Source organism: Alligator mississippiensis, chromosome 1 (genome assembly GCF_030867095.1).
Source record: "Alligator mississippiensis isolate rAllMis1 chromosome 1, rAllMis1, whole genome shotgun sequence".
Lineage (NCBI taxonomy): Eukaryota > Metazoa > Chordata > Crocodylia > Alligatoridae > Alligator > Alligator mississippiensis.
Window position 1 is genome coordinate 180,946,098 of NC_081824.1, and position 23,331 is coordinate 180,969,428.

General features: G+C 42.0%; 1 protein-coding gene across 4 annotated transcripts in view; it reads left to right on the forward strand.

Annotated features, from left to right (window-relative positions):
- Nucleotides 1-23,331, forward strand: part of LOC132244850 (uncharacterized) — a 95,674-nt gene that overhangs the window by 41,181 nt on the left and 31,162 nt on the right. Inside the window, exon 4 of one of the 4 annotated variants that reach the window (XM_059717467.1) lies at nt 13,490-13,548. The exons of 2 other annotated variants lie outside the window; for them this stretch is intronic. The gene's annotated coding sequence lies outside the window, so the exon portion shown is untranslated. The remainder of the gene's footprint in view (nt 1-13,489; nt 13,549-23,331) is intronic. One more of the 4 variants, XM_059717473.1, reaches the window with a different exon arrangement.

Here is a 23,331-nt window from a genome sequence, read left to right on the forward strand (position 1 = left end):
TGATGCAGGAGGAGATGAACCAATGACCTGAAATTGCAGCAAAGTAAATTTAGATTGGATAGTCGGAAAATCTTCTTCAGTGTTAGATTAGTGAGGTAGCGGAACAGACTGCCTAGGATAGTTGCAGACTCTCCATTACTGGAGGTGTTCAAGAAGAGATTGGACGGTCACTGCTCAAGGATGATTTAGGCATAGCTATGTCTGTTCTGCTATGGCATTTCTCATGTTTCTGGGCTTTGCTGGTTGTTGCTGTCTCTCTCCCCCCCTCCCCCCCCCCCCCTTTCCTGCTCTGTATGTTAGGATGCTTTTAACCCTTCCTCAGAGGCACTGGGTGCTGGCTACAGCAAAGACTGGGGACTTTGACTGGGGTGTGCCAATGCTCCTGGTGGGACCAAAGCTGGAGGTTCCTGGGTGGAGTGTCTTGCCCCTCTGCTCAGGTTCACACTGATCGCCATATTTGGGGTCAGGAAGGAATTTTACCCCATGGTCATATTGCTACAGACTGTGGGGATTTTTTGCCTTCTGTAGCGGGGGGGGGGGGGGGGATGGAGCATGGCCTAGGATCTACCTAGGATCTCTTGAGCATATATTGACAACAGTTCATAGAAGCAGGACATTGGCTGCTGTGGTTCCCCTGCTTTTCCTGTGGCAGGTTAGGGTGCTAGGTCTGTGCTGTGTCAGGGTTGACAGTAGTCTTACATAGAGTTTAGATTATGGTTTGTATGGAATGGTTTGGACAGGGATGACCCTACCTCAGGCAGGGGGGTGGACTAGATGACCTCTGGAGGTCCCTTCCAACCCTACTTCTCTATGACTGTATGAATACTTATAAACGGTTTGCAATAGACAGCTCCAGAACACCATGACTCTCAATTCCCTCCCATATATGTTGGGACAGGCTCAGCCAATAAGCAGTACAAATAATTTGTCATGTCACCCAGCATGCGATTACCAGGCCAAAGGTTTTCTTAATGTAACAAAAAAAATCAGTTTCTAAAAACTGCCTGTTCAGATGCAATAAAGGTGTCTAATTCAGTTATGACTAAAGTTTTGCAGATTCCCAAACTGCACAAAAGCTGGCTAGCGTTGTTTCTGTATTTGAATGTGACACCAGATGAGCTTCATGTGATTTTGGTGTTCATAATAAGAAGTTTGCACAATTTATATTTATACATTTATATTATGTAGCATATATATTTTTATATTATGTAGTATCTTTCACATTTATAGGTATCTTCTTTATATTTATATAGAAAATGTATATGATACTATGTAGTATATGTTTATGCTATGTATATTTATATTATATAGTATCTTTCACATTTATAGATGTCTCTCTTTGCAGGGAACCTTTGATTATGTGGCTTTCAAGCTGAAGTAAATGCAAAGTGCAGTAGTAGTTTGAAACTAACATGGTTCAGGTCAAGTTAAAAACAAACAAAAAATAAACCCCCAAAACAATCTATATATCCCTCATTCCAGTTCAGGGACCTCAGAGAGCTTTACAAAAAACATTCTGTATTCTGACCATGTAAAGTCAACATAGAAACATTTAAGAAGTGAGGGGAATTTAAAGACTCATGCTGTGGCATTTTTACTTTAGCTGGTTCATGACTGCTCAAGACCTTTCCAACACAACTAACTCTTGCTTTGTATAGGGTTTCTATGCAAATGCCAGTAGATTGGACTGCCCCATGACTTGTCCTTCTCTATACATCACTGCAGGATTCATTTGGATTTTTTAAAATTAATTTGCTTAAATTATTAGATGAAAAGAAATAGAAATAACTATTTATCAAAAGACACTATTGAAGTGTTCTGCTACTACTGATTCTCAATATTATTTGTGTAATGTTAAAGAACTACCACAGGGTCCTACACTGTGTTGGATACTGTAAACAAATATGATCCCTAATTCAAAAAACTTACAATCAAATTATAAGATGAGAAGCAACAAACAGACAGGCAAAGCACAACATAAAAAGGATATAATCATCAGCATGAAAACCAGCTTACACAGAGTACAAGCTCTGTGTCTACTGTGTTTCAGGGCACAGGCATTTTAAGGATAAAGCTGATGGAGGACAAAAGAGATGGATCTACTGAGCCTGCATTTAGACATTTCTGTAATGCTAGTAAATCTTGATAATTTTGCCCATTGTGAACTAAGATGGAAGCATTTTTTCTCAATAGACTGTAATTAGGTAATACATTGCTGAGCAGAAGGATGATATATTACTCAGTGTTTTTTCACAGGGAGAAACTGATTCAAAATGGCAGGGGGAAATTATAGCAATTAGCAGCCATCCAAAGCAATACTTCCGAAGCCAATAAGATTGGAAGTGCAATCAGCGAAAAGACAAAGTAATTTGGATACACAAATATGCCATTACATTTCAGCACCTGAGAATCCCAAAAGGAAAAAAAGAAGAGCCACATAAATCAATAGATATGGACTCGTGAATAACCTATTAAATGTTTTTGAGCCAGCTAGTGAAGGAATAAGTCCAGAGAAACTATATGCACAGGTACATAACATGTTAATTTGAGTAATTACTTTGAGACAATCCAGGTCTCCCCAAAGATAAGAGGAGGCCAGAGTCAAATACCTTATTCTGATAAAGGAATCATTTTACTGTTAAGAAAAACAGTAACTTCATCTTTTTGAGAACTGTGCTGATATATTTATACTGTGGTAATGGCCCTAGGTTAGCAACAGTCATCAGTTTTTTAATTCAATTTACAATCACAACTTATGGAGAGACCATTCTGTCTCAGAAACAATAGGAAAGAAAGTTTTATGGCCAGTCCCAGTGAAGATTTCTTTTCAGACAGACATTTTTGGAAGGGAACACAGGCAGATCTAGGATCATGGCAACAGGGTTGTGGCCAAACCTCCTTCAGCAGTGTGGGATGCACAGCAAAAATAATTCACTGCACATACATCACATAGCCAAAGGAGTGTGGCTGCAGCCCCCCATTGTGATCTTGGATGCCGGTGAGCTCTCAGAATCAGTGTTGCCAAGTCTTGCAAGGAAAAAAAGCAGCAATACCTTTAAAAACAAGCCCAAAACAAGCCCAACCCCTTTCAGAGAGAAGGGAGTGGAAGTGCTTATTAACCCATGACTCTCAAAAAATTAAAGTGACTTCTAAAAAAAACTAGCTCAATTCCGCTTATTATAAATGGACTTGGAAATGCTGCTCAGAGCTCACCAGCATGTCAGCACAGCTTCTGCCAGAGCTCAACCAGTGCTGTGAGCTCTATGAGATTTCTGATGCAGCATTTTCCCAGATCCCCCACTTTCAAGCAACTCTGAATCTCGCTGCTATTTGCTCTTCTCCTCCCTAGTTCAGCAGCAAAAGAAGGGATAAGCAGCAGTGGACACAGCCCAAGGGCTCCATGAAAGCAGGAGCTGTGCATGACTGCCTGTGCTGCAGCTGATCATCCCCTCCTTTCCTTTCCTGCTGAATTTGGGGCAGGGAAAGGGAGGACAGAGCGTAAGAGCAAACAGCATTAGGCTCTGGAACTGCTTGAAAGCATGGACCCCAGGCAGACCAGCTGGTGACATTACAGAGATCCTAGCACATGCAGAACTCGCAGCAGGAACTCTATTAACATGCCAGTGAGTCTGAGCGCTCACCACCCATGTGGTGCACAGCCAGAATGGGGAATGTGACTGCCAGGATTGCCAACTGCCCATCAATTTATGGACACACTCCATTAAAAAAAAAAAAAAATCACTATAAAAACACCTGTCCATAAAAATCTGTAAAAAAAGAAAAAGTTTTCCTTCTTTAAAAACATGAAGCCACCAAAGCTTTAAGTACTGTTCCAGGAAAAAAGCTGGAGGCAATGTTAAAAGACACATGAAGCACAGGAGCACCACCTACACAGAACTCATCAGGGCTCTGCAGTTCATCAGAGCTTTCTAGACCCATCCCCGCTCTCTAGCCACATGCTGTAGACAAGGTACAAGAAGTGGGAGGTACAGCTGGGATGGAGCTGTGTGCCAGGACAGTAAGAAGCAGTGGGTGGGGTTCATGTTGGGATAGAGAGAGTGGGGCAGGCAGGGGTAAGGCTAGGGTTATAGTAGCATAACTAGAGCAGGGTGAGTGGGGCACCAGCTCTGGTCACTAACCATGAGGGGGTACCAGTATGACGCCTTCCCTCCAGGACTCTTTGCCAAGGCAAAGGTAGCCACACTTTGCCCTCACCTAGCCCTAGAAGCCCTGTGCAGCCCCATAGCCCCTGGTGCATCTGGGGAATAGGAGAGGGGAATGGAATGATAGGAGGCTTTGCCATGGGAGGTGGGGTGGGGGAGGGGGAGAAGAATGGGGCACCAGAAACAGCAATACAAGCTCATGTTATAGCAGTAGCAGCAATAGCAGCTGCTGCTGTCAAGTTAAGAGAGTGGAGATCCCAAGAAGGTAAGACTTTTCTCCCTCTCCCACCCCACCTTGCTCTCCAGTGGTCATCATTCCCTTCCCTCTGCCCCAGGAGCTGATAAAGATTGTTATGGTGCTGCTGGGGGCGGGCAACACCATGCAAGGTGCAATTGGGGGTGTCATAAATCAGGGTTACCAACCTAAGGCTTTTTTTAAATTAACAATCTGCAAACTTTGCTGATAATCAAACATTTTGATGTTAAACCCCTAAATTTGAACCTCACAATTGTCACTGCTATCTAGGACCTAGCAGAAGGGTTACACTGACATTATGTAATGTATATGTCAGTGAAGATATGCCAGTAAAAAAGGCTGACTGGCAGTGAAGAGTTTACAGATTGCCAGTTAAAAAAAAAGGAATTTTCTTGGGTTGGTAACCTGGGCGACTGCACCACTGCACCCACTCTGGATCTGTTCCTTCAAGGAAACCTAAGCTTCCTGAAGTAAAGCAATTCTATGAAAGTCTGCCAGATCTATCTAGAAACATTTGTACTAAGAGATCTGTTCATTTACATAGACTCTCCCCCAACACTTACCCAAAGATCTGGCCCCTGACAGGCTGCACCCCACTCCCAAATCATTACCAGCACAGCTGTATAATAGATATACTGTTAGGTGCTCCATCTGCTTCTGTCCCTGGGACCCCCAGTGGAGGGATATACAGAAAAATAGTCAAAGAATATTATTTTTGCTATGTAAGGTTCAGGAAGTTGTTGGAGAAAGATGTGCATCTCCATCACCTCAGCCTGCCTTTATTCTACCAGGATTGTCTAGAGAATGTTCAGAAAAGTGGAACCAAGGTGAAGAGACATCTGCATGAAAAAGGATACATATATATACACACACACACACACACACACACACACACACACATATACATATAGAGGACCCCTTCATCAGTGGATTTCCATTTGACACATGATTATTATAAAAACACATGTTCTTGAAGCCTGATCAACTTTGAGGCTTTAACAACAGCAAGATTGCTCCATCCACAAAGTATCCTTTTTTGAGTCAGTAGTAAGAATCAATCGGCATTTTCAAGTTCCTCATATCTGTTGTTTATCTTCTTCTTTTATCCCCTAAAAGAAAATTATTGGAAAACCAGCTGTTGGGTATGTATCATTCAAAACTTTAATACTGTGCTGAGTTGCAGTTCCTATTTTGTTACATTTTGCTATGTAAATAGCAAAGACAGAAGGTTTGCATCTGACAGTATACATTATCTTCTGAATACCACTGCTGTAAAAGTAACCTTTCAAGGATAGAAAACAAAGCAAATTTAATTAATGAATTCAAATAGAGAAAACAAAACGTATGTATTTCAATGTTTAATTATGTAATTCTGGGTGGCACAAGAAGAAAACACCTACAACTAAATCTGTAAAATTGATATGGGGACATATTATGACAGAAAAAAAAATAAAACAGCAATAAACTGTGCCAAAATATTTATATAAACTTGTAAAACTAGTCAGAAGAAAATGCATCATCATATAATTCACAAATTATTAAAATCAAGCATTAAAATGTGTTCTTCAAGCAATTTTAAAGGTTGGACAGGTAGTGTGTTACACAACCTAATATACATAGATATATTTTCAGGGCATTAAAAACTTATTAATATAGTCTTGGTTTGGATTTAAATATTTTTTTTCAATATTAAAAGAATATCAGTCAGGGCCCAATCCAGATGACAATGCTCAACACTTCACTTCTGTCTGGCCTATTTCTCCATTGCCTTGTACTTTACTTGCTTATTTACATCAAAGCAGAGTGCATGTAAGTGAAGAAAGAGGAATAAAGAGGTCTGATTTGGTAGCATTTAACACCCATTGTGGGCAAAATAACAACCAACATGATGAGAGGTAATGGAGAATCGCCCAACAGTGGGAATTCAAAAGCACTCAGTACCTTTACGGCTGAGGCCCTTACTGCATGAATTTTAGAAAATGAAGCAGACTATAAAGTGAAAATAAATATCAATCTGGATTTACCATGCAAGCTGAGTGAAGGACAGAGAGTAAAGAGACTGCATCAATGATGTAAAATGCAATAAACTAGCTGGGTTTTTTTTTTAATATTTTAAGGAACACATTCAACTTAAAAAATCAGTTTATGGCTAAAATCTTTCAGCTTCTGTTCTTATGAAACAACAGTGAAGATTATGACAATTATAAAAGATCAGAGGGGGAAAAAAAACAAGGTCTCTGATTTAACTTAATATACTTTATTCATTTAACAAACTCTTATCTCTGCCTATCAAAAAATTTTCACTCATAACATCACTTCTCCTATAATTCTATTCAATGACAACAAAGAGAGAAAAAAGTGTTTTTTTTAAACCTGGAAAACACAGCAATTAAGCCAGAACACTAGTTTGCAGGGAAAGGCTCATTACCCAAAATTACTGTTGGCTTATATTTTAAAAGTGAGTAAGCTTTTAAGTTGACTCTCCCTTTAAGCAATGTAGTTCCCAGTTCAGCAAACTATTTAAATACTTTGAGGCTGGAAACAAACATCTCTGGTAGAGTGAAATCAGCTGTGCCTCCACATGTCATTTATAGATGACCCCAGTTGCCATGCCCAGACTTGGATCTCCCCCTTCACGTTTGCAGGCACATTGGGAGAAATCCCTTTGCAAGGCATTTCCCTCTGCCGGGATCCCTACCTAAGTTCCCCTCTTTGTGCTTGCAGATGTGTACCTCCAAATGCAGAGTGGAGGGTGTCCCCCACGAGTCTCCTGCTCTGCACTTGCAGACTTGGGCAGGTAAATCCCTGGCAAAGGGATTTCCCTCTGCACACCCGCAAATATAGAAGGGGGCAATCCCTTGCCCTTCAACCCTGCAAAGTCCCTGTCCTGGGTATGCTGGGAAGCCCAGGCAGCTTCACACTGCCTGAGCTCTTCTACCATAAGCAAATGTGAGGGGCTGGCTGGTAGTGACTTAGCCCAGGGGTTTTGAAAGGGCAAAAGATGATTGGAGGACTTGGGATTCCCTTTCCTCACCAATCAGGCCCCAGAGACTCACCTTCCATGTCCCCTGATTGGCCCCTTGGGTCACCTGGAGGGGGATAAAAGGGGAAGCCCGGCTGACTCAGGGAAGAGACCAGTGAGGGACCACTTCAAAGAGCTGGTAAAAGCTGAGCAACTGGGGCGGAAGCAGTTGCCCCGGAAGAGCCTGAAGGAGCAGGACCTGCAGGCAGCAGTTGGACCCTCAGCAGCATGGTGTGTGGCCGGCAGGAGAGGCTTCCTACTGGGCTCCAGGATCCCTTATGAGAGGCTGTGGCCAGCAGGAGTGGCTTCCCGCTTCAGCAGGGATCTGAGCAGTGACCTGACAGGTTCCCAGCTTGGCTTCCAGCTCCTCCAATCAGAGGCCAGGCAGCTCAACGTGAGGCCAGGGCTCTGGGTAGGTCAAGACCCCTAGCAGCTTAGAGCAGCCCTACCAGTGGTGGCTGTGTGGCAGCGTTTCTGCCTACCATGTGGGAGGTCTGAATTCAAGTCCCAGCTGGCGTGACTTGGGGTGAGTGAGCTAAGAAGCAAGTCTTCTTGCAGTAGAAAGGGGCATTGTGCTTTCCCCTTTCTCCCCCTCCAGGTACCTAGGCCCTATATTTCCTTGTCATTTGACATTTTGTATTTTGTGCTTTTTTTTTTTTTTTATATTTCACCAACCAGTATTGTTTGCTCTGCTGTTTGTGTTTTATATTTTGTTAACCCTGTCTTTTGTCAATGATTTTAAGTGTCTAACCTTTGTTGAATCCTGCCCCCTTGGGGCACTGTAGTGTCCACTATACCCCCTGATTTACGCCTGTTGTGTTCGCAGTATTGTTCCCTCATTAAAAGGTATATGGTTAAGTACCCAGTGGTGGTCTGGCTCTGCTCTATAGGGGGAGGAGAGTCCCTACACCTCCCACAGCACTTGTGCACCTGCTTTGATCCCTTCAATTGGAGAGGGGGTACCTCTTGGAGTACTGCCCGGGTTACACAAACAAACATGAGCCACAATAAAAAGGCCCAGTTTAATACTACCTTGTCATGGCCACAACTTTGAGCATTTTTGGCATGACAGAAGGTATGGACATCTGTTTGCTTTCACTTTGTGTCACCATAAGAATTTTTATGCAGCACAAAAGTGATGTCTGTTTCAACCCCTAAGTGATGTGATTGGTAACACGCAATGTCGTTCGTTAATATAAAATGTTATCATAACAGATTTCCCTTGTGCTTGCTAGCCATATAAAGAAAAAAAAGCATGTATATTTAATAACCCTAAGACATTCTTGGTTCTATATACTGCCATAAGTTGTTCAAGTAAGTTGACCCCAAAAAAATTCAGTTATGTAGTTTTTTTTCTGATATTTAAATTTACTTGATACTCACCAAAATGACCAGCTAAATTCTTCTCTCTAGAAATATTTTTCTATAGTAATTTACAACTACTTTTCTTAGGGGAAAAAAAACTACTTTATTAATTTATGATAAAAGTTGTGAATAAATTATTATAACTATTTTTATATACCTTTTGGTTCAGTGCTCTGTTTAGACAATGACTACATATATTATATTAACTTGAAGCAAACAATTACATACCAACCTTCAACCATCAAAATAATTCAGTAAGAGTGTATGGAATATTTAGAAAAAAATAATATGCTATAATTGTTTTATGAAAATTCTTTTACACAAACAAAAATGATGATGAACTAGGTATATTTTAATTAACTAAAATAACATAGCTTAGATACCAATTTTTAATGATCTTAGCTAAAATATGATTTCTCAATAAATGAGGTGTGTATGGCATTACAAATATACATTTGAAGTGTTCCACTTACAATACAAACAAAACCTACAAATACTGTTACAAATGGACATTACACATTTATGACATAACAGTTAAGATATAAAAGGGCCATTTTGTCAAAACCAAATGAACTCTGCTTGGTGTAGGACTTTCTCATGGGGATTGTGGTTCTTGAAGTGAGAAGACCAACCAGAGCAGGGACAAAAATGACAGATTCAGTCCTTACTCATATAACGGAACCTGCTGGGGGTGGGGAGGTGGTGCGAAGAGAGAAGGGGTTGTCTTTGCCTAACACAGTCTGTCCTGGTGCCCCCTGCCCCACTCTTGAGTTCTCCCAGTCCCACTCACCTGCTGGGCACCTTATTGGGAAAAAAATAATTGGGAGATATCTTATCCCTGCCCAAAGCAAAGGGTGGGAGGAATCCAAAGAGGAGTTCTTACCTCCTTGCAGGGCTCTTCGTGTCAGCTGGCTCCCCAGGCTTCCTGTCCAGACCACCATTCACCCACTTTTTCTTTCAATCCAGATGCTTTAGATTCCAGAGCTAGAAACCAGGACCTCTGCTTAATGCCTTGTGCCACCAGAGGAGGCCCTTGGATTATTCCATGTGCAGCTGTAGCCTTCCTCAGAGGAAGCATCTCCCCTTACAGCTACTCCCAGCCCCCCAGGTTTCCATTACAAAAAAACCCCACATTTTTTAAAGGAAAAAAGTCTCAATTCAAAGTTCTTTCCTTGCTTCAGGGTAATGGACACAGTCTTTACCCAAGGTTTCATCTCATGGGCCCTTTGGCTAAACAAACTAGGAACAAAAACAAAAGGAAAACCGCAACAAAACTCACTCCCCTTCCAGGGCTACTCAGAGTGTCCAGCCAAGCCTTCTCTCAATGTCAGGGCTCTATTGCCCCTCACTTATGGGTAAGCTTTTATCTGTCCAGGCCACACCCTGCTCCCAGTCATGTGTCTTATTAGGGCCCTACCTGGCCCTTGCTGGCCCAAAAGATCCTGGTCTTAAAGGGGCAAGGACCCCTTTCCAGCTTTTATTTCTTCATTCTTCATAACAGAGGCTCTGCTCCCTGTCACACACAGAGTTGAGTTTTCCACCCTCCCCACCCCAGATCACCTCTAGCTTCTGGTAAAAAAATATATTGCCCTGTGACAATTCCCAATAATAAATACCAAGATGGTCTTACATTTCCAGTCATTTGCCTTTTATATTTCACACAAAAATACGCTAAAGTTTGATTGCAAAATGAAATGTTTGAAATTTATGAAACACCAGAATTGACATTACTCATGCAACTTTATTTTGCACATGTATAAGACAATTATTATGTACTAGCCAATTGCCTGTCAAGAATGATGGGGGGGGGGAGGGGGGCGGGAACAGAGGCCTGTGTCCAGCTCCCACTCCCTGCCCTCTCCCTGCCACACTTTGGGTCTGGCCCTGCTTCCCACCCCCCCCCCCCCCCCAAGTCCAGGCCTGTTCCCCCACTCCCCCATTCAGGTATGGGCTCACCTCCCCCTTCCCTCTACTTCAGGTCTGGTACCATTCCTCCCCACCCCTGCACTCTGGGTCCTCCCAGCTCACATCCACCTGCCTCCCCTTCTTAAAAGTGATATCATGTCACCAATTTTTGGAAAATTCACAGTAAAAACCATAATGCAACAAAGGTAACTTCTCAAATATCCATTCATCAGCAAAATAAAAAGCTTCAGATCTGATAGATTTTATCATATCCTTTTTTTCCTCTACTAGTCTAAAATGGAGGAATATTCTTCTTCTTCCTGCAAACAAGACAATTATAGTAACCTTCCTATTTTGGATCTGGACTACCAGTCAGACAGCTTATCTTTAAAAACTGAAATCTTAGCAGAGTAACTTCACTTAACTTCATGTATATGGAATCTATTTCATATATTCAAATATACAATCCAGTCTCATTTTTTATAAAGAAGACAAGGTTGACAAAAACTGCAGAAGCTATTCTCATAAAATAGTGAAAAGATTGCAAGATTTGCCCCAAAATCCTTCTGATAGGAAATCAAACTGATATATAGGAAGAAAAGTGAGAATAAAAACATAACAAGGACTGACTGATACAGTTGTGTACCAGTTTAACTATATTAGTTTAGAAAATAATTTAGTTCAATCAGTGTACCCCCTAGCATTGATGCAATTACATCAATATAAAACTACTAGTAGCTTACTCTCATAAACAAGCTATATACTTAAACTGTTCAAAACACTTATACAAGACTTCGCACGTCAACACTATCCATTTAAAAAACAATACAATTAAAACCAGTCCAGAACTGTGTAGACCTGTTAATTGAATGCTATTGGAAAAAGGATGCGATAGATCTTCTTTTGAAATGAGAAGGTTAGGTTAAAATTTCAAAAGACCAATTTCAAAAGATCACTTAAAAATTAAGTGAAAGGATAACAAACATACATAAAAGAAAGTGAGCAAAAGTATCAAACCTATGCTATAAATCAGAGACATGCAGAACAATTACATGCCAAAGTGAAGTGAAAATCTTCAAAACAAATTCAAACCAAATATATTAAAGAACTGAATAGCCACAAGGTTTGTTAACTCCTTAATTAGAAATATATGGACAAAAAGATTTAGTCTCAAAGTAGACATGAAGATCAAAGATTCATACAGCTACTCCATATAGCTGAAGTTGTTAAAGAACAGATGACTCAAGTGATTTAATAAGTTTATAAAACCAGAGAAGTGTTGAAGACTTCAAGCTGAGTTAAGCTACACCAGTGCTAGTTAGAGTTTATATGGGTACAGCAATATACTGGCATCTAAAACCCCCAGCATAGACAGTTTTATTTAACAACAAAAAAAACCAAAAAACCAACCCCAAAAACCGACAGCCATAGATTCATAAGATGTCTGAAATATGTTCAGCAATGCAATACAAAATTCAACAAAATTATGAGGAATTTTGTATGGTTCATTAAAATTAATGATCCAATGTGTGTTTAAAACCATTTTAACCCAGTGTTTTCACACCATTATGCAATACTATCCAGGGAAGGAAAGTTTTCTTGAAGCCCATGGTGATCAGCTTAGGTATGAGTTAGTCATTATTTTAACATGTTGTATGTTGAAGTAACATTATACTTTTAATGTCAGGGAAAACTCAGTCTGGTAGACCAAATAAAATAGAATCTAAAACATATTCTAAAAATGTAATGTATCATGGATAGGTATAGTAAAATATATTTGCAGATTTAAAATGCTGACTTATTTATGAAGAAGGGAGTAATACTGTACGGCACCAGCCCCTTAAGTCTCACTCCTTTCTCAAATTATTAGTATACATGTAAGAAATATATCATGTAAACATTTTACATGCTAAAAGAAGATAGATGGCTGTGTTTGTTCAAGTATACACAGTAGATCTCCAGAATAAATATCAGAGTAAAAATTATTCTGAATGGACAGTCACTGAATACAGTATTTTGTTTCTTCTATTAAAATAAATGAAGGATTGAGGGTGTCTAGATCCAGTATTTTAGTTTGGCTTTGTCTCTAATCAGGAGTTGAACTGAGGAGAGAGGGGGAGAGAGAGACAGAGACAGGATGGCATTATTCTTTAAGCTTCACCCACACAATACATTCACCCAGTGAGTCAGCTCACAGTAGATTGTAAAGATGTTCAAAATGAGTTTGTTCCTCTTCCTAAACTCCACTTGCTTCCTTGAGTTTTAATTATTTTCAATAGGACTTGAACATGCCCATGGGCTCTACATGCCAAGGCAGGATTGGTTCCACAGCTTGTGAAACAAGTAAAGGGTAACATCTCAAAATTCCATACAGTTCTATGATCTTTTATTTCCTTTCTTATAAAAGGAATGAAATTGTTAAAATGTTGACTTTTAACAGTAGGTACATGCAAGCATTCAGATGAACTGATGGAAGTTTGATCTGTTGGAAACCCTACTAGAAGAACACTATGCAAGTATTACAGGGTCCACCTGGGCGCTCTACAGACAGCCTGCACTGCCAACAGCACCTAGCCAGTGCACACCTCCAAGCTTGCTTTGCAGGCTCCCCTGTCTGCATGGAGACAGCTGCCAGTAGCCAAGGCACAGGTCAGAGCTGACTGGCTGGCCAGTCCTGAAGACCATGCCTCCCCTCCTCCCTTCTCAGCTGACAGGCTTTGAGATAGCAGACCTAGAGTACATCTGTTGTTTTTTCAGGCCTGTTAATTTCCCTTCCAGCAGCCCTCAGTGGACCCTTACCCCTCTGGCACCAGCCAGTACACCCAGTTCCAGCACAGGTAAGGTAAATCTGATGGGTCAGGTGCTGGTAGGTTGGGTGCTGCCAGGCTGGGTATTGGTGGGTTGGTGGCTGCTGAGTTCATATCCATGGTGGGGGGGCAAGTCAGGGGGGAATCAAGGAAGGGCACAGAATCTGGGGTCTTTAAGGGGTTGGGGGAGGGGGTCTGGGGACTGACACAAGGTCTAGGGAGGCAGGGGGCCCAGAAAATGGTGGGGTTAGTCTCACCCCAGCTCCCTAGCAGGGGGTGAGTCAGGAAGCTTGAGATTGATGGTGGGGGGCTGAGATCTATGATACAAATCAGGGGGCTAGGAATCAGTAGGGGGTCTGGGGCCTGTAGCAGGGATGGGGGATGATTCAAGGGCTCAGGGAATGATACAGGGTCTGGGGTCTGCAGGGGGTGAGTTAGGGAGCTCAGAGAATGGCAGGGAGTCTGGGATCTAAAAGGGGCTTAGGGGCTTCAGGGAATGGTAGGGGAAGGATCTGCAGGGTCTGAGTAAGCAGGTCACTGGCAAGGGGGAGGCAGGGGGCTCAGGAGCTGGCAGAGTCTGCAGAATCTGGCTCCCTAGCAGGGAAAAGTCAAGTCTTGGAGCTGGGACAGGGTCTGGGGCTTCCATGGGGCAAAAAGGTGGTCATTGGCCTTGGGGACTGGCAAAAGCAGGGTCTGCAAGGTCTGAGTTACTGGTGGGGGTAAGTTACAGGACTGGGGAGAAACGCAAGGTCTCAGGTCTATGGGGAGAGCAGATTCAGGCACCAGTATGGGGTCTGTTGAAGGTGAATTGGGGGCTGCAGACCCACATGGGTCTGGAGTCAGTGAGGGGTGTGGTCAGGGGGCTCAGGAAAGAGTGGTGGCAGGGTCTGCAGAGTTTAGGTCAGTGGCAAGAGTGTCAGGGGACTAGGGCACCAAAGGGCAGGGGAGAGGGTCTCAAGGGTCCAGTTCCCTGGTGAGAGCAAGTCAGGGACTGAGAAATGGCATAGAGTCTAGAAACCAATGTGGGGTCTAGAGTCTGCAGGAAGGGGGTGAGTCAGGGGGTTTGGAGAAATGTGTGAGGTCTTCAGGCTCTAGGAATGGCGAGGGCAGGGTGAGGTCTGGTGCCTGCTCAGGATTTGGTGGAGGAGGAAGAGGTTAACGGTTGCACAACTACAGGGCTATGGAGAGGGGCTGGACTTCCTCAGGGGGAAAGGTTTTCTCTGTGCATGGCTGGAACAATGGAGTTCAGCCAAGTCGCAGACTGACTTAGGGGATGCAGGGAAGGGTCACAGGGACGAGGCACATGCATTGCAATGCTGAGATGCTGTAGGGCAGCGCAGCAGCTCCTATCAATAAGAGTAAGCCATTTTTGGTCCAGTAGAAACTGTTTGAATGCTTGTACACTTGAGGGTTTTCACTGGAGGAACTGTTTCCATGGGTAGGAATGTAACATTTGAACATGCCCACTTAGGTTTACTGGACTCCTCACTGGGATATTTAGGATGGTTCACAATTCAGTGTTACTGTCCAATGCTGTCTGCAGACTAACATAGCCATTGTTGTAGCAGTCAGATTCACTTTGTAACACTGACATCTATTCACAGCCAGAAGAGGCAAAGGTTGAGGCCAGATTTTGTTCCAGCTATTAGGTATCTAGGTTGATTTAGGTGGCCAAGTGTGGTTCTAGTCCTCCAAGTTCAAGTCCTGAAAACGTATGAATGCATCTATTTTTGTAGAACATCATCATCCTACCCTTAGATTTAATCACAAAAAACAGTGAAGAGAAGGACGACCCACCTACCTTTTGCATGAACTGTTTTTCAGAGACTCAAGCAGTGTGGAATAAAATTGCACTTAGCCACCTAAGTACACTTGTGCAATCTACACTATGTCTGTGAAGGCTTTGTTTCACAGTAAAAAAGGCAGAAGTCACTAGAGGGCCTTCCTTAAGCAAAATGCAATAGAAAAAGGCAAAATAAACTGTGGCCTACTTTATGCCAGCTTCAGAAACGCTACTTTCTAGACTTTAAAACTATTCCCTCAAGTATGCTTTCATATCTATTTGGTGACATTAAATGATATCATTGTCTTTTAACTGTTCTACCAGTACAGCTGTCTTTACTGTGCTCAAGGTTTACCCTAGGAAATCATACAAAAAAAGTTAGTCCTAGGTTGGTATTACAATAGCTTGAAACAGACATACTCAATCTATGACCACCATAATTTTGTTTAATACACTACATTTTGTTTCAGGACTCCACTTTGTATTGTTTCCTTCCTGTTGGAGTGTGACCCTCATGTTGCACTCCAATGTCCATTGCAAATCCTTGACACCTAGCTTGACACTTTCTTGACACAGCTGAATTACTCTGAAAAGCTGTCAGAGAGCAATCTAGAGTCATCAGCTCTGATTACCTCTCAACCACTAAACCAAGCAAAACAATAAACGTCTACAAAAGAGGTGATAGCATACAGGGATTTTGGAGCCTCAGTATGCCTACAGAAATATATGGCTGGGTGTAATGCAGTATCTATTACTGGCCACCAGAGCAAAGGGGTCAAAATGACTATTTAAGAGGGAATGCTTTCACTGGAACAGAGTACCACTGCCTTATGACAAAATTAAAGAGCTGAAAAACAGGAAAGCAGGAACAATTGCCTGGCCTATGAATCTTATCCAAACTCACAGGAAGGGCAGATCAGACTTGGAGAACTATATGCAGGAGTGTTTTTGTTTCTGCTCCAAAGGTCAGTAACACTGGTGTGCTTTATGAAGACAGACATGTAAGTAGTTAAATTATTAACGCCTTTACTAACTTTCCTGCTACATTGTACCTGCAGAGGTTAAGCAATCAGAACTCCTGCCACCAGGTGGATTCTAGGGGCATGTTTCAATGCTATTAAAAACTCAGGGGAGCTGGAGCATTGGTTTCAGAGTCTAAAGTGCCATAACTTTTGGGTATATAGCCCAAAGGTGTCAGATACTATGCCTGCAACTGGAACTGTGTTAGTGAGAACCACACCCTGGAAACCTAACAGCAATTCAAGAAGCTGTGACCCAGTAAATGGGTCACAACAGACTAGTGTACATCCAGAAAGGAATGGATTAGGTTGTGACAAGCAGGAAGACTAGTAAAATATTTCTAGCCTTCATCCAACAGTATAATCTCAATTCCAGATCTTGGTCCTCATCAGTTTAATCACAATACACAATTAAGGGGGAAAATTCACACATTTTAAATAGGTTTTATAGAACTATTTGAGTTTGTCTACTACAAATATTGAATAAAAAAAGACTTGTTTCTCCCACTCTCTCTCTTTCACACACTGTTAATTGTTAATATCTATTATATGTATTTTCTGACTTTGGCATCACCTCAGTAAGCCCTTTTGTTTGTCAAGAAGCTTTGCCAGGTACCCAAATAATTATGAACAAGCCCTGTTTGCATGGTGAAGACATGGGTGCAGCTATCATAAACGTTAGCTCGGGAAGAGCAGAGCATTCCAACGGCAACAGTTCAACTAAGTGGGCGTTTAAGACAGAAGAGAGAAAAGAGAAGAGAGAAATAAGACAAGAACAGAAAGTAGAAATTTGAGTTAATTAAAAAGCCTGGCAGAGGAACTATGCTTGTTCTGATTAGATCTGATGAGGAATGTCTTGTAGTCAAAAGCTCATCTAACGCTATCCCACCTACATAGGTGGTCCAATAAAAGGTAACACCCTATGAAACTCTTGCCTCTCGCATAATTTCTGGACCATCGTAGATACATCACTCTTACATTACCATACTCAAAAGCCTGTACAGAAATTCTACAGTTTTCTTTTAATTTTAGGCAGTGTCACAGAGATATTCAGATTTTGCCCTTTAGTGAAGTTTTAGCTATTATGAGTAAGGAGCAAAAATTACTTAAAAGGAAAATTTGGCATTTGATATCAGCAATACAGGGAGCATCTACACGTGCACTTTACTGCACATTAGACTAATTTAATGTGCAGTAAAGCATCACTGTCTACATGCATGCTGCAATTAGTGTGCAGTAGATTAATTTACTCTGGCATAGGATAGTCCCATCAGACACAGGCACTATTTTAGGCTGCAGTAAATTACTGCATTTAAACACACACGTAGACAGTAACATCAGGATTAGTTGACTCCAGCTCAAATTGACTTGGCATATATTCAGTCATATTAATTGCAAGTTTAGACACACCATGCCCACAGCCAATGTATTTCTTAGGAAATAAAGATGTATTTTATTTTTTAAAAATATGTATTTGCAATAGGTGCTTTCACTTATTTATTTTTCCAGGCATATGAAAAAGACTACTAGTTTGCAAAGAAAAAAATAAATCTATAATTTGCTTCTATTATGGACCCAATCTTATTTCCATTTCCATTATTGACAAAATCATGCTGAGAACAGGATCCAGCATATTTTATTTGTGCATATTATCTTTTCCCAGTGGCTCCCCACCTTTCCTTTTGCTTCTTTAATGTGCTAAATCCCTTTTTTGTCACTTACATAAATGCACTGAATTAACTTTTGTTTAGGAAATGTCTTTCAGTCTTTCATAACTGATTATTTATGTTAATCATATCTATTCCTCAGTGAGCCTGATTTAACTTATACACAAAAAGTACATTAAAACAGAATTAATGTAACAAATTCAGATACTTAGAGTTAGAAAATGGCAAAAATGATGATCAGGGCACAAGGGGGCTAAAATGAGATTTCAAGGGCAGCATTAAATTGGACATTTCATAACTTTTGAATGCTTGGCTTTGCAACCTTAATAATGTCCTTTTAATGTGTTTTTCCTCTGCCAGATATTTAATGGCAAGAAAAAGGGACAGGTTATAAAGCTGAACATCTTCCATGTTCCCCTAATAAGATGAACTTCCCCATTGGTAAGCACTGAAACTGCATGCAAGCAAGGAGCTCATTACTACGGGTAACAGAAGTTGCCTGATGAATTGCAGGAAATCAGAGGTTCAGAACAAATAGACAAACTGGCAGTAGTCTGTCTAGCACCCTTCCAGCCCATGGGGGATCCAGGATTTTGAAAAAGGGAGTATAGGTGGCATGGTGCATCATCACATAACAGGAAACACATTTTTACAGTTAAAAAGAAATTAGAAGCTTAAATAAGCCAGGAGTGTAGAACCATATTATTCCATTTAAGATCTAAACAAAAACAAAGACAAATATAACTGGGGGCAGAAGATGACTACTTGCTCCAGGTGGGGACAGGTACCTGGTGTCAGGGAGTTCAGCTGTTACCCCCCAGCCTAACCACAAACAGAAATATTCCCAGTGTGAAGAAATCGTCTTCTCTCTTTCTCTGTCCCTGGGTCTGAGACACTGCCCCGCCCCCGCCCCCCCCCCCCTCCGGCCTGTGGTGCAAAAACCCTTTGGTCTCATGCTTCCGCCCAGGTACCTGCTGGGCGTATTTGGTGACGCTGCCCCCCCCCGACCTTGGGATGCTGACATCTTTTAAAAAGATTGGTCTGCTTCAACTAATGCCTGTTGCTGGTTGGGAGTTAGTGTTGAGGTCATAAAAGTTATAAAAAAGGGGTCACTCCATCTTGGAGGAGGGGAGACATTTGTGGGAAGCTGAAACAAGCAAAAGGCCTCCAAAGCTCCATCAGTCTCTCATAAACATGTGAGTAACTCACCTGAAATTTAGCCACTAATTTAGGATTAAGTAAACTAGATGCGTATTCAAAAGGGCCAACAATCCCATTCTGTTTTGCTCAAGTCGTTTTTTTTTTCTAATACGCCTCTATTTTATACTCCTTCCCCATTCTCCCTCTCTCAGATTAATAAAAGCTATCTGTTACAGTATACCTAGCTGTGAATGCCTGAGAGGAGGGACAGGCCTTTACACTCCTAGTAAAGCTTGGTGGAATATTACCTGAAAACCTCTTGGGTGGCTTCAGGCTAAAGGGGCACCCAGAACTACTACCAGCAGGCAAAGCACCCCCAAGGTCAGCAGGGTCTGTGTACCCCAGGTGGTACAGAGCCCTAACAGAGACCAAGGCCCAGGTGTTAGCAGCAATTACCCCAAGCTTCCAGTGTGCTCCAGGAAGGGGGTCGGCCAGATGTGGGCACCCCAGAGGAGACACTCAAAGTAGGGTTTTGGTCAGGCACAGTGAGGCAGGTGGCTCAGCATAGGAGTGCCCCCTACTGCCCTGCCACACCCTGTACTTTGACATGTGGATCCCCCAGACACTCCACCGTGGCACAAAAGTGCTCCTCAATGCCCTTTATGGATTACCCCTTCCCTTTTAAATATTCTCTACTCCACTCTGCCTCCCACTATTGCACAAATCCTCCTACTCATCCCCACCTCATCATGCTCCAAGCCCCAGAACCCACCATTCCCCTAATATCCTACTGACATCTCCTCTGACTCCTCAGTGTCCCCATGCATCCACTGCACACTGAACAGACCTGTCCTCATCATGCCCCAGCTCCCTTGGACCCTCACCATCTCCCTCACCCCCACTGAGCCCTCCCCTGCCCCTCTAAGCACTCAAACTTTACTGCAGCCACTCAGCACCTGGGCCCCCCCCTTACCTACCATCCCTCTTGCTCCAAACCTACTCACACCCCATTTCATCCCCACAGTCCCCAGCATATCCTCAGGCCCAAACCCCATCTGCCCCTTGCCCCACTCCATCTTCATAATGCCCCAGCCCCAGATCACCCCATGTCCCTCTACCCCACAGACCCCACCCTCCCTGAAAGACTTTTAGTGCCCATGACCCCCCACAGTCCCTGGGAGACCATTCCTCAGAACTCTTCCCCAACAAACAGCTTCCACCTTAACAGCTCCCAAAAACAGGACAAGTGGTGGCAAAGTTGTAACTCCACACCTTCCCCTACCTCTCCAACTGCTATACCCCAGAGCATACCCATAGCTGACCTCCAATGATCCTCCACCCTCAACATACAGAAACAAACAGCAGGGGTTGTGGGAGGACTCACTTCAGCTGCTGATAGTGCCCATACCTGGGGAGATCAGCCTCTCAAGATCCACCCATGTCCGGCTTTATGTGATCTGGTTTTGCTACTGTTTTAGCTTCCCACTGCCTTCACTAGAAATTATTTTCTGCAAGACTCAGAAATCATTTATGTATATATGGAGCAACTGGCAAGATTCTCAAGGTAATAGGAAATACATTTCACCCCAAATTAGAAACTGTATTTGTCTACCTTTGGTATCAGATAGTCACATCTCACAGAAGATAAATAATCTGTTTTGTTTTTCTAATCTGGAATCTCATATCCTATCGCAAGATGTGCGAGTGCTGAAATGTCTAACACATATGACATAAATCAAAGAACATCAGGATCAGGTCCACTAAATATAAAGAAACTATGAGAAACTATTAGACCTTGCTTTCTAATACATTGTTACACTATGGAAATGGTATGAAACATATGGCATAAATGGGGGGGGGAGCAAGCACAATCTACCTAATCAAAGGATAACTTTCAAATTTTAAGAAAAATCACTTAGAGAAGGAAACTAGAATTAATACTCTAGGAAAAAGAAAAATATACGTTTTTCGGAAGTGAATCAAAACATTAAAAACCCTCCAATAAGAAATACATTTTAAAAAAAATTATACACTGATGGCATCTATTGAATCTCATCTGAATTGACAAAGAAACTAATAACTGAAAAATAACAGCAATTGGAACTTGGTCAATAGTAAGTTGAGGGTGGCTATTTTCCACTGAACCCTAAACCAGGGTATAAGGCATGTGTTATGGCATGGGACCTCCCCCCGCCAGACTAATGAACCCACTAAAAATGCTGCAGAAGCAGAAATCCTATGCGATACAGCTGTGTGAACAGCCTCCCCCTATCCCACTGTTACTAGAAGACCTAGCAATGCAATTTAATTTAAGAATATATTAAAGAACACAGAGAAATACAATGAGCTGAAAGTTACCTTGTTGAGTCTCCACTGTTTCTAGTGAACCCTCAAAAATTTTGGATTGTAACTAAGTTAATGATAACTGCATATTTCTTCTTTACAAACCCAAGCAAACTGGCTCAAGGAGTGGCTTAACAAGAATTTTGAACACTACTTCTTGATATTTTATACTAGCTCCTTTCATACTAAGGATATAATAGGTCCTACATTCTTAAGCATTACAGGACATGTGCATTTTGCCTCTACAGAGAAATAGTATAAAGTATACCACTTCTTTAACTACTATTTAAAACCTAAGAACTGATGTAACAAGAAATTTTGAAAATTTTCACTGTTCCTTGGTAGAGCTGCAGGGCACCAGCATTATTCCATTTTAATTGCTTTTGTACAGGTAGTCCTACCTGGCATCCCACATTTCTAATCCCAATCTCTACATATAACCTCTCCCAGTATTCCAGTACCATATCATCCATTCCTGACCCCTGGCATTCAGACACCCCAAACTCTGCCTTACTTCCTCCATTAGCTCCCAGTTCCCAATCTCACCCTCCAGCCTCAGTCTCCCTCAGTCCTTTGACTCCCACCATCTCTTCAGTTCCAACCTCCTCAAGTTTCCTCTTTCCCAAATCTACTTTTCTCAATCTAATCCTCAACATGCATTCTTCATTTCAAACCAGTTAAGTGAGCCACTGAGAGCACAGGAGGGAAACAGTCCTTGTTTCTACTTCTTGTGCCCCTACCCTGGCCCTGCTACCACTGCAGTTGGTAGGGCAAATGAGGATCCAAAGCCCTTAATTTGCTGATGACTGCAGAACCTAGAAGGGTTAATCTGGCTCTTGGTGGTGACACTTGACATGTTTTCTCCTACCAGAAGCGTCTCCCACAGGGTAAGGAAGCAGGGAGTCAAGGAGGGGACTCCTGACCCCACTCTGTGCAGCTACAGCCTTTCCCTGCTTCTGTTTGGGCCCCCCCCCCATTACCAAGCACCCAAAAACTTGCGCTGAGAAGAAGAATCAAAAGGAGGTGCAACTGCATCTTCACACCTCCCCAGCTTCATGCCTAGGTATGAATTATTTTATCATCTTATCACCACTGATCTTTTAAGTTCAGTAGGTTCTAAATGTTTTTGTAGCTTTTTTTACATTTACAATTGGTTGTCTTTCCAAGCAGGGCAAGATCATTTCCATACCCAGTATACTAGATAACACTCATCTAACATAACAGATGAAAGTATCTTTTTAATATTAGGCTTTGCATCACTTGGGCCACATGCACTAAAGACTGCTCTGTATCCTACCTTCAAGTTAAAAATACAACTGTCAGACAGAGAATATGCCTGCCAAGCCAATAATGCAGATTGCACCTGTCGTGGGAGAAAACTCCCTGGAGTTCGTTGTCTAGCTGCATAGGGACCAGACAACACGGGTAAAGTTTTACTGCAGTATATTTGCTCGAGCAATGACCATTAAGCCAGCAAAGAGGCAAAATGGCCCCCCCAAAGGGTGGGGCGTTCTTTTATACTTTTTACAACAAGGCAAGACTACAGGGTTAACAAAAGCAATACTTGGGCGGTGCTTCACAGATCTTCATAACAGCATATTTCTATTAAGCTGAACTAGCACTTTCTAAAAGCTAAAGTTAAGTAGCAGTAACATTATGATACGTTAGCAAGAACTTGCACAGTGGTAGATACTTGTTAAGGACACGATCACTGTACTTAGAACAATGGCTTCTTTGTCTTATCTTGTTCCTTGCTGTAGCTGATTTTACAGCACACAGACATAGATTCACTTGCTGCATTTTACTCAGAAAATGGTTAACACAGTTAAAATGATTACTTAACATAAGCAAAGGCTTAGCT